We start from the raw sequence: 12,384 nt of genomic DNA on the forward strand, positions 1-12,384 counted from the left end.
CCCGGTACCTACCTGCACGTAACCTCAGATCCTCACAAGATCTCCTTCTCTACTCCCCTCCCATCTCCTCTTCCGACAATCGCATACAAGATTTCTCCCGTGCCTCCCCCATACTCTGGAACGCTCTACCTCAGCACATCAGACTCTCACCTACCGTGGAAAGTTTCAAAAGGAACCTCAAGACCCATCTCTTCCAACAAGTCTACAACCTACAATACCCCTCACTCCAGTACACCACTGCGCAACCAGCTCTGTCCTCACCTATTGTACCATCACCCATTCCCTGTAGACTGTGAGCCCTCGCGGGCAGGGTCCTCTCTCCTCCTGTAGACTGTGAGCCCTCGCGGACAGGGTCCTCTCTCCTCCTATACCAGTCTGTTTTGTACTGTTAATGATTGTTGTACGTATACCCTCTTTCACTTGTAAATAATAAATAATAATAATAATAATAAATGGCGCTATAATAATAATAATAATTTGTTGCAGCTGCTCTTGGTTCTGCCTCCAAAGAGGAACTCCCAACAGGAGTCCGGCTGAGTAGAATAAGGCTTCATGCTCATGGAGACTATATGGCGAAACACCAAATTTTCTGCGGTTTTAGGGCGGCTTTGCACGTTGCGACATCGCACGTGTGATGTCGGTGGGGTCAAATCGAAAGTGACGCACATCCGGCGTCACTTTCGACATCGTACTGTGTAAATGCTAGATGATACGATGAACGAGCGCAAAAACGTCGTTATCGTATCATCGTTGCATTTACCGACATTTCCATAATGCCGGTGCAGTGACAGGTACGATGTTGTTCCTCGTTCCTGCGGCAGCACACATTGCTGTGTATGAAGCTGCAGGAGCAAGGAACATCTCCTTATCTGCCGCCGGCGGCTATGCGGAAGGAAGGAGGTGGGCGGGATGTTTACATCCTGCTCATCTCCGCCCCTCCGCCGCTATTGGCCGCCTGCCGTGTGACGTCGCTATGACGCCGCACGACCCGCCCCCTTAGGAAGGAGGCGGGTCGCCAGCCAGAGCGACGGTCGCATGTGAAGCTGGCGTAGCGATAATTTTCGCTACGCCAGCTATCACACGATATCGTACCTGCGACGCTGGCGGGGACTATCGCGTGCGACATCGCAGCATCGGCTTGCGATGTCGCAACGTGCAAAGCCCGCCTTAGTGTTGTGCTCCAACCAGTCCTGTATGTCAGTAATATTATAGGGAAGGGGTCCCCCTGAGGCATGTGAGCCAAATTTGGCTCATGGCCCAAGCCCGTGATGTGTGGCTCACGTCTGTCTTCCAGCTTTGTGCAGAAAGCTCCAGGTGTAGCAGATAGCGATTAAGAGTAGGTTTCCAGATGGTGACTTTTGTGAGTAGCCCCACATAGAAGAACAGATCTGAATGGTGAAAAGGCAGGAACCCCTGGATATTGGTATACTGCTCTGGTGTGGTGGTTTCTGTGGAGAACCTTTGCTGTCATTATATTGGTAATGGGGTCTCTGGGTGTGTCACTACTATGAGGGGGACAGAAGCTGGATGTGGCACCCAATCCTCTCTTAGAGCTGAATGCGGCTCTCAAGGTCAGAAAGGCTGGGGCCCTGTGTTCTTGGGCATATTTGCAAACTCTACTGGAACATCTGAGAGACTTTCAGAAGAGGAGAGACCTCCAAAACGCCAAGAGGAGTTGCTAAACTTCACATGTGGTGCAAAGGATCTCAAAAAGCAGCTATCCTCATAGAGTTTCTATGCTATGGTGCCAAAACTTGGCGTTCAATGGCACAATTGGGAGGCTGTCATGAAAAGGGGCATGATCTTGTAAGCAAAACATCTCCCTTTCCAAACATATTGAAAAATTGTCAAGTATCTAGAGGAAGACTTGTCTGGAATATAGCATGAAGAAACGTTTATGGAGGTTCCTCCAGGGATGGTTGATAGGGAGGTGATTCGCATAATTTTTTCTCTTTACCGATGCCTCTTGCTAAACTTTTGCTACATCCCCCTTATGACTATTCTGTACATTTGGTCCACGGGGCTCCATCACAAGCAAAGTGTTGTTTTCCAAAAGGTTTCAGTGATGCCCGGAAGATTTACCAACTCTTGGAGGTCCCCCCTTTTATTCCGTAAACTGTATAATGACTCTGTACATTACAACTTGTGGTATCAGTAAGGCTAGTTTCACACTTTAATTGGACGGCTTCCGTAGCATTGCGTTGTATGACGGATGCAACGGATGCTACGGATCATACAAAACAACGGAAAACTTTTTTTTTTTTCTTCTTTACAGTTCCCGGCAGCAGACTATTGTGAACGATCAGCTGAGCACTCTCACATGCTGGCGGCCGGTTGCTTAGCTGAGCGCTCTCACATGCTGGTGGCCGGGCGATCAGCTGATCGCTCTCACATGCCGGCGGCCGGGCGATCAGCATAGCGCTCTCACATGCCGGCAGCCGGGCGATCAGCTGAGCACTCTCACATGCCGGCAGCCGGGCGCTCAGCTGAGCACTCTCACATGCCGGCGGCCGGGCGATCAGCTGAGCGCTCTCACATGCCGGTGGCCGGGCGATCAGCTGAGCGCTCTCACATGCCGGCGGCCGGGCGATCAGCTGAGTGCTCTCACATGCCGGCGGCCGGGCGATCAGCTGAGCGCTCTCACATGCCGGCGGCCGGGCAATCAGCTGAGTGCTCTCACATGCCGGCGGCCGGGCGATCAGCTGAGCGCTCTCACATGCCGGCGGCCGGGCGATCAGCTGAGCGCTCTCACATGCCGGCGGCCGGGCGATCAGCTGAGTGCTCTCACATGCCGGCGGCCGGGCGATCAGCTGAGTGCTCTCACATGCCGGCGGCCGGGCAATCAGCTGAGTGCTCTCACATGCCGGCGGCCGGGCGATCAGCTGAGCGCTCTCACATGCCAGCAGCTGGGCGATCAGCTGAGTGCTCTCACATGCCGGCGGCCGGGCGATCAGCTGAGTGCTCTCACATGCCGGCGGCCGGGTGATCAGCTGAACGTTCGGCCACCGAAAAACAAAATAAAGTTTCTGTGATTTAAAAAGTAAAAAAAAAAAAAGAGCACGCGCAGTGAAAAATAAAGGTTTCCATCTCTCAAAAAAACTTTACATGCAGCGTTCCTTTCGCTCGACGCAGTGTCAAAATAACGACGCTGCGTCGTCCAGCGGATGCAACGCTGACACTTGCGTTACAGTGCACTGTCCATACAAGTCTATGGAGAATAGTGCAGTGCGTTAACAGACTGCGCTATTCTCCATAGTGACGGACTGCGCTGAACGCAAGTGTGAAAGTACCCTAATGCAAAACCAGTGGAATACAGAATTTTACCAACATCTCCCATGGAGCAGCTCGGCGCTGCTGTTATTCCAGAAACTGGAGCTGATGCCTGTGCTGCATTATTCAATCACTATAGTTACAGGCAGAATATTGCGGTGCGGCTGCTGTATGTGTGTCATCTCAAGTCTCCCCGGGACTCCCAGAACTGGCTCACATTTCACAGAATTAAAGGGAACTGTACATTTCATTTGTTATGTACAGGTCATTATGTTTATACAGGTCATTATGGGTCTGAATAACTGTAGTAGATGCTAGAGTCCTCCCCTGGAATAGGGTACTAAATTACGGTATTATTAAGGAAAAATATGGCAGTATTCTTTAGGGTCCAGGATGAACTGTTTCTTAAAGGGACTCTGTCAGCAGGTTTTTGCTATTTAATCTGAGAGCCACTTAAGTAAGGCAAGTGTCACAGGTATGTCACGCTTAAGAGACAGCCCTGTAGTTTCCGGCTGTAGAAAGTCGCAGTGTTTGGCTACACAAGCTGCTCTATCTGACTTTCCCTTTTTCCCTGCTTGGGGTATATGCCTTTCTCCTTAGGACCCTGCGGATTTCCTCACCTTTTCACCTGCGAATTAGCAGCACTTCCCTTTGTGTCTTTAAATACCCTCATTCCCCTTACTCTGTGCTGGTGATAGGTCTAGTACCCTTAACAAGTCTTCAGTGCGAGCAGTCGGCTTGTATTCATCTGGAGAAACTTTGTGGTTGTTGCGGTTCCTCTCCCTGAGTCATCTGGAGATAAGTTATTTGTTTACTTTCCTTTGTGTGTATTCCCTGCATATTCTGTAGAGCTTAGTGGGGTTGGCTAAGCCCTCATCCCATCCATTCCCTATCTAGGGCCTATTTCAGGGTCAGCCAGGGTAGGTATTCGGCTTGGCACATATGGTGGTGAGGGAAGCCAGGGGCCAGCAGTAGGTTTGGTCAAGGGTCACCATCTCCCCTTTCCCTAGACACAGTGTTTCCCTTCAATTTCACCATTCGCTTGGTACTTCCCCGTACCTGGCATGACAGCAAGAGAGCCTGATTACTGGGATGTGTCACTTATTAGGCTGTGTGTGGTAGTTCCAATACAATCAGTGTTTTATCAGCAGGAGATTATCACTACTGGACTACTCCTGCAGACCAGCCAGGCTAATCTGTGTAACCCCACCCCCCACCATTGATTGGCAGCTTGCTGAGAGTGTATAAAGGAAGCTGCCAATCAGCGATGTAGGTGGGGTTATAAACAGGTGAGAAGTCTTAGTTTTGCTATATCTACATCATAAAAAACAAGGATTCTATCACATCTACGCCAAGCAGATCAGTAAGTGACACATCCCTGGAATCAGGTTCTCTGTCTCTACATTATGCTGCTATCAGATTCCAATGCAAAAACCTGCTGACATATTAAAGTAATCCCCAAGAAAGATATCACCATGCAGAAAGTTAGCAAAACCACTGGACTCATATAGTTAGGTGTCAACTTACACTTTTCTGCAATTGGATATATTTCTCATCTTACAAAATGCTACACTTGTACTGTTATTTAATTAATCGTCTGAACATAAATGATGATGTACAACAAATAACAAATATAGGATAATAAACCCTGGGAAAACTCTACAATAATGATAAATCCTACAAAATAATGGAGTTATAAATCCATGCAAGAGGTAAGTGCGGTATACAAAGGCAAAACGTTATTGAAGCAACAATTAAGATGAAATATATAATGGTCATAAGTAAAGCACAAAGAATGTAGGGCACAAAGAGGCACAGTATATAGAGTATATAGAATGGCAGCCGCATGGGGGATGTGTATACATAGGAATGTTCCATGTATCAGATGAGGACATATACAGCTATACCCAATGCATAGAAATTACCAGCATGATGCATACATTAAAAAAACAGTGGTTAGATTAAAGACAGAATAGCAAAGCAGAAACATAGCCGCTAATTGTCAGGTGTTTCATAGGACTGCCCAATTATGGTGGTCTCGAAGAGTAGGAGTTTATGCCTAAAAGGGAGGCCTTCTTGGCTATCCTGGGAAGAAAGGAGCAGAGCTTAAAATATTCAGAGGAACATGTACAGTTAGGTCCAGAAATATTTGGCCAGTGACACAATTTTGGCGAGTTGGGCTCTGCATGCCACCACATTGGATTTGAAATGAAATCTCTACAACAGAATTCAAGTGCAGATTGTAACGTTTAATTTGAAGGTTTGAACAAAAATATCTGATAGAAATTGTAGGAATTGTCACATTTCTTTACAAACACTCCACATTTTAGGAGGTCAAAAGTAATTGGACAAATAAACCAAACCCAAACAAAATATTTTTATTTTCAATATTTTGTTGCGAATCCTTTGGAGGCAATCACTGCCTTAAGTCTAGAACCCATGGACATCACCAAACGCTGGGTTTCCTCCTTATTAATGCTTTGCTAGGCCTTTACAGCCGCAGCCTTCAGGTCTTGCTTGTTTGTGGGTCTTTCCGTCTTAAGTCTGGATTTGACCAAGTGAAAAGCATGCTCAATTGGGTTAAGATCTGGTGATTGACTTGGCCATTGCAGAATGTTCCACTTTTTTGCACTCATGAACTCCTGGGTAGCTTTGGCTGTATGCTTGGGGTCATTGTCCATCTGTACTATGAAGCGCCGTCCGATCAACTTAGCGGCATTTGGCTGAATCTGGGCTGAAAGTATATCCCGGTACACTTCAGAATTCATCCGGCTACTCTTGTCTGCTGTTATGTCATCAATAAACACAAGTGACCCAGTGCCATTGAAAGCCATGCATGCCCATGCCATCACGTTGCCTCCACCATGTTTTACAGAGGATGTGGTGTGCCTTGGATCATGTGCTGTTCCCTTTCTTCTCCAAACTTTTTTCTTCCCATCATTCTGGTACAGGTTGATCTTGGTCTCATCTGTCCATAGAATACTTTTCCAGAACTGAGCTGGCTTCATGAGGTGTTTTTCAGCAAATTTAACTCTGGCCTGTCTATTTTTGGAATTGATGAATGGTTTGCATCTAGATGTGAACCCTTTGTATTTACTTTCATGGAGTCTTCTCTTTACTGTTGACTTAGAGACAGATACACCTACTTCACTGAGAGTGTTCTGGACTTCAGTTGATGTTGTGAACGGGTTCTTCTTCACCAAAGAAAGTATGCGGCGATCATCCACCACTGTTGTCATCCGTGGACGCCCAGGTCTTTTTGAGTTCCCAAGCTCACCAGTCAATTCCTTTTTTCTCAGAATGTACCCGACTGTTGATTTTGCTACTCCAAGCATGTCTGCTATCTCTCTGATGGATTTTTTCTTTTTTTTCAGCCTTAGGATGTTCTGCTTCACCTCAATTGAGAGTTCCTTAGACCGCATGTTGTCTGGTCACAGCAACAGCTTCCAAATGCAAAACCACACACCTGTAATCAACCCCAGACCTTTAAACTACTTCATTGATTACAGGTTAACGAGGGAGACGCCTTCAGAGTTAATTGCAGCCCTTAGAGTCCCTTGTCCAATTACTTTTGGTCCCTTGAAAAAGAGGAGGCTATGCATTACAGAGCTATGATTCCTAAACCCTTTCTCCGATTTGGATGTGAAAACTCTCATATTGCAGCTGGGAGTGTGCACTTTCAGCCCATATTATATATATAATTGTATTTCTGAACATGTTTTTGTAGACAGCTAAAATAACAAAACTTGTGTCACTGTCCAAATATTTCTGGACCTAACTGTATGTACAAAGGCCATAGAATACACTGCAAGCACCAGTAGAGCGTGGAAGTACAGTCATGTCTGAGCTCTCCTTCACTTTTCAGAGGCTTCAAATTCTACCTTAGGGATGAAAGTGGGGAAAATGACTAACTCCCAACATCTGACTCCTTGCTACTGTCGCGGGCGGAGGGGCCGCGCTCGCTACGCTCGGGTCCGGGGCTTCTGCTGCTGCTCGGTGGCTCGAGCGGTGGGCCGGACCCGGGGACTCGAGCAACGCTTCTTGCCCACGAGTGAAAAGGGATGGTTTGTTTGGGGAGATAGTTCGTGACGCCACCCACGGGTCGTGGTGATAATGGGCACCACCGCTGCTGGTGATGGGGATCCCGGGAGCGATGGCAGGGAGCAGCTAGGATGTTGGTTCCCCCTCCGTGGGCAGGGGTTGGTGATCCCGGGGCCCGGTGGCGGTACGGGGAGGCAGGAAGGCCGGGGTGCATTGTTGCAGGGGCAGCGCGGCGCGGTGCCGGATGTCACTGTTGTACTCACTCAGGCACAGATTCACAGAGTCTCTGGTAAACCAAATGGCTGGATGGACTGGTCCCGTAGCCGGCTGCAGTGTCTTTGCTCTCCCCGGACAGGTTGATGGTGGCTGTCTTTCCCTGCACCGTTGTAGAATGTATTGACTCCGATGGTTTCCCAACGGTAGTCCGCTCCCCGGCGTGTATGTACCGAAGGAGCCCGTTTTGCCCGCAGGCGCTGGCCCTTGGATCTCTAGCCTATGGCGGTGGCTCTTTATCCTCACTGTGTGGACGGTTGCCTTCTGTCGGGTCTTGGGTGTGAGGGAACCCCTGAGGTCCCGGTCACTATCTGATTTGACCGTTGTCGGCGTCTCCTAGCCTGGTCGGGGTCTGATGGCTCTGCCTTTGTGCTTGGTTCAGATCTGCTCCCCGGCTCGGTACCAGTGGGCCACCGCCCGTCCCCGGTCCTACAGTTCCGCTGACCTGCGCCAACTCCTGCAGACGGCCACCATCGTCTGCCGACCTTGCTGACAGTGCCTGGGCTCCGACCCAGACACTAACAGTTTCTCTACTCCACTTCTCCACTCCACTGCACTTGAACTCCAAACTTAACTAACTGCTTTTTCCCACCTCCAGGCCTGTGAACTCCTTGGTGGGTGGGGCCAACCGCCTGGCTCCGCCCCACCTGGTGTGGACATCAGACCCTGGAGGAGGCAACAAGGATTTTGTTTGACTGTTGTTGACTATCCAGGGGAGTGGGTGTGTGTGATGTTGTGTTTGTGACTACCTGGCTAGTCCAGGGCGTCACACTACCCCTGCTCCTCTGCTGCTAAATCTCTGCTCATCTAGACCGACTGACAGCTCATCCCTGTCCTTCCTCCTCTGCTGCTAAATCTCTGCTTATCTAGACCGACTGACAGCTCATCACTGTCCTTCCTCTTCTTCTGCTGCTGAATCTCTGCTCATCTAGACCAACTGACAGCTCATCACTGTCCTTCCTCGTCTGCTGCTGAATCTCTGCTCAATCAGTTCAACTGACAGCTCATCCCTATCTTTCCTCCTCTGCGGCTAAATCTCAGCTCATCTAGACCGTCTGACAGCTCATCACTGTCCTTCCTCTTCTACTGCTGCTGAATCTCTGCTCATCTAGTCCAACTGACAGCTCATTACTGTCCTTCCTCCTCTGCTACTGCTGTATCTCTGCTGATCTAACCTGAGCCTGACTGATAGCTCATCACTGTCCTTCCATTCAGTGAAGTTAGTCGGAGGCACTCACCGGTTCATCGTTGCTTTATTCAAAAAGACACATACAGGTGAGTGAGGGGAGCACGCAAGATGACAGCACTGTTTCGCACCACAGAGGGCGCTTTGACAGATCACTGTCCTTCCTCCTCCTCTGTTGCCGTATCTCTGCTCATCTAGCCCGATAGACAGCTTATCACTATTCCTCCTCCTCTGCTGTTGCTGTATCTTCACAAATGAATCCTGATTGAAAGCTTCTCTCTAATCACTGCTGCTCCTGAATCTGTTCATTTAGCCTGATAGAAAACACTTTTGTCCCCCTCTTTCCTGCTATTGCTCAATCTTAGCCTATCTATTCTGATTGACAGCTACTCTGTGTCCTTCCTTCCTGTTGCTACTGATTATTGGCCCAGCTAGCCTGATTGACAGCTCCTCAGTGTCCCTCCTCTGCTGCTGAGATCTCACTTTGCTCAGTATAAGCTGCAGTTGTTAGTCAGGTCAGGCTGAGTGGGGGGAGATTTACTTTAGCTCATAAATACAGTACAGACCAAAAGTTTGGACACACCTTCTCATCTCTAGAACAACTGTTAAGAGGAGACTTTGTGCAGCAGCCTTCATGGTAAAATAGCTGCTAGGAAACCACTGGTAAGGACAGGCAACAAGCAGAAGAGACTTGTTTGGGCTAAAGAACACAAGGAATGGACATTAGACCAGTGGAAATCTGTGCTTTGGTCTCATGAGTCCAAATTTGAGATCTTTAGATCCAACCACCGTGTCTTTGTAGAAAAGGTGAATGGATGGACTCTACATGGCTGGTTCCCACCGTGAAGCATGGAGGAGGAGGTGTGAGGGTGTGGGGGTGCTTTGCTGGTGACACTGTTGGGGATTTATTCAAAATTGAAGGCATATAGAACCAGCATGGCTACCACAGCATCTTGCAGCGGTGTGCTATTCCATCCGGTTTGCGTTTAGTTGGACCATCATTTATTTTTCAACAGGACAATGACCCCAAACACACCTCCAGGCTGTGTAAGGGCTATGTGACTAAGAAGGAGAGTGATGGGGTGCTACGCCAGATGACCTGGCCTCCACAGTCACCAGACCTGAACCCAATCGAGATGGTTTGGGGTGAGCTGGACCGCAGAGTGAAGGCAAAAGGGCCAACAAGTGCTAAGCATCTCTGGGAACTCCTTCAAGACTGTTGGAAAACTATTTCCGGTGACTACCTCTTGAAGGTCATCAAGAGAATGCCAAGAGTGTGCAAAGCAGTAATCAAAGCAAAAGGTGGCTACTTTGAAGAACCTAGAATATAAGACAGATTTTCAGTTGTTTCACACTTTTTTAAGTATTTCATTCCACATGTGTTAATTCATAGTTGTGATGCCTTCTATGTGAATCTACAATTTTCAGAGTCATGAAAATAAAGAAAACTCTTTGAATGAAAAGGTATGTCCAAACTTTTGGTCTGTACTGTATATCTGGAATCATGAGTGGTTCCAGTCTTACTTTAAGATCAGAGAATATGAAATTATAAAAGAAGAAAAAAAAAAAAGAATTATACAGCTATTGAGACATGGATTTTCATAGAAAGTACACCAGCCTCATTTAAACATAATCAGATTCTACTACTAGGTGCATTTCTTATGGGTTAATCCCAAATAACAGAATAGATTGTATTGTTGCATATGTTTGGTATACATGGCCGAGTCCGCAGAATCATTCTCTCAGAGCCCCGGACTGATGCTGCTTCAGGGGATGACCTAAGTGGATGCACTCAGCAGGGTTTTGCAGCACAATCTCGAATGGTCAGTATATGAGGACTAGGGGATGTAAATTGTGACATAGGATGAAAATATATCTGTTATAATGATCAATCAACAAAGAATTCAATGAAGATGTAGGACTGAACCAAGATGAGGTAAGGGTCCTGTGTTACCGAAGCCTAGTCACTACATGGCCTTGATTCTAATTATTATAACCTGCACATAGTACTCTATGGGAGTCAAACAACTACTTCTTCAAATATGCTGCCCAACATATGGCCTCCAGTATGGGGTCATATCTGGCAGGAGAGCATGGCTGGCCACCCTTTCAAGACACTGAGCCACAGGGGTATACAAACGGTAAAGGCAGCAGTGTTGCGTGGATTGCCACCACTCGAGCAAGGCAAGTATTTTGCACCTGCCCTAACTCATGGATCGATAGCACTCCCTACTACCAATCCAGTATTGAACCACTTATCCTTTGGCCCTCTAGTTCTTTGTTAGCTTTTTCCTGAAATCCGACATTAAATTGTCACACAGTGACTACTGGGGTTCCGCCAGGTACATGGGAACCCCCAGGGAGCGCCGCAACACACAGGGTACACAATACAACTCTGGGCCCTGGCCCTAATGAAAGGGGAGCAGGGTCACCTTCTAAACTCACCTAAAACTGATACCTGCACTCAATAACATCCCTATTCGGGTTCTTACACCCCGTCACCAATCACGTGCCTATCCCTGTCTTTCCCTAGGCTCAGCCCTGTATAGTGAGCAGGTCAGCGGGAACACTAGTCCCGCTCTAGGTTAAAGACACAGAGAGGATTAAACAGACAGGGGTAAAATAAACAGCGATCATACAAATCACTGCAAACAATAAGAGGTAATAACGAGGAACAGACCAGAGAGGAAAAACCAAAAGGACTAAAAAAGAAAAAACAACACATCTTTTACCCAACAAATGTTCTCTGAATGGCTTCCTGGTCCACAGCTCACATGTTCCCTCTAAAGGCAAGTATAGCAGAAACTATCACCAGCAGTTAGGCTGCTTTCAGACATCTGGTTTTTGCCGAGCGGCACAATACAGCGCTTTGCAGAAAAAAACGCAACCCTTTTTTTTGCCGCCGGTTGTGTTTTTTTCCGCATAGACTTGCATTAGCGCCGTATTGTGCCGCATGGGCTAAATGTGCCGCATCCGGCAAAAAATGGACGCAACGCAAGGCCATGCGGCGGCCAGATGGAATGTTGCCTAACACGTTTTTTTGTGCGGCGAAAAAAACGCATTGCGCCGGATCCGGCGCGATTTACAGTGCAAGCCTATAAACGCCGGATGCGGCGTCCTGCGGCAAAAACTGCATCCGGCCGCCGGATGCGTTTTTTTGAACTGCGCATGCTCAGTATCAAGCCACATACGTCAAAAAATGGACGGGCCGCATGGAAAAACATATGCAACGGATCCGTTTGTTTTTTCGCCGCATTCGTTGCATAGGTTTTTGAGCCGGATTGTGCCACTCAGCAAAAACCGGATGTGTGAAAGTAGCCTTACCTGGGCTGGGAGAGAAGTCTTTATAGCAGAGCTGATTAGCAATAGAGAACAGCTGATTGCTTATACTCAGAGTTTCAGGAGACCAGAGGATCTACTTAACCCCAGCAGTGCTGAATAAAGGAGAATCCGCACAGCCAGCAGTATTAACCTAAGCAAGTGTGTATGAAGCCCTGCGCTGTGATCTCCTAACACCAGAAATAGGAGGGATCACTCTCCATCGTGGTACCCTTGTGACAAAAATGATAAGTATACATTGTTATATTTTTTTAAGGTTTTTTTTTCCTAAGTAA

At 47.8% G+C, this 12,384-nt stretch overlaps 1 protein-coding gene across 2 annotated transcripts in view; it reads right to left on the bottom strand.

Moving 5' to 3' along the window:
- Window positions 1–12,384, bottom strand: part of CACNB4 (calcium voltage-gated channel auxiliary subunit beta 4) — a 200,026-nt gene that overhangs the window by 55,224 nt on the left and 132,418 nt on the right. The gene's annotated exons all lie outside the window — the stretch shown is intronic.

The sequence above is a fragment of the Anomaloglossus baeobatrachus genome, chromosome 7 (genome assembly GCF_048569485.1).
Source record: "Anomaloglossus baeobatrachus isolate aAnoBae1 chromosome 7, aAnoBae1.hap1, whole genome shotgun sequence".
Classification (NCBI taxonomy): domain Eukaryota; kingdom Metazoa; phylum Chordata; class Amphibia; order Anura; family Aromobatidae; genus Anomaloglossus; species Anomaloglossus baeobatrachus.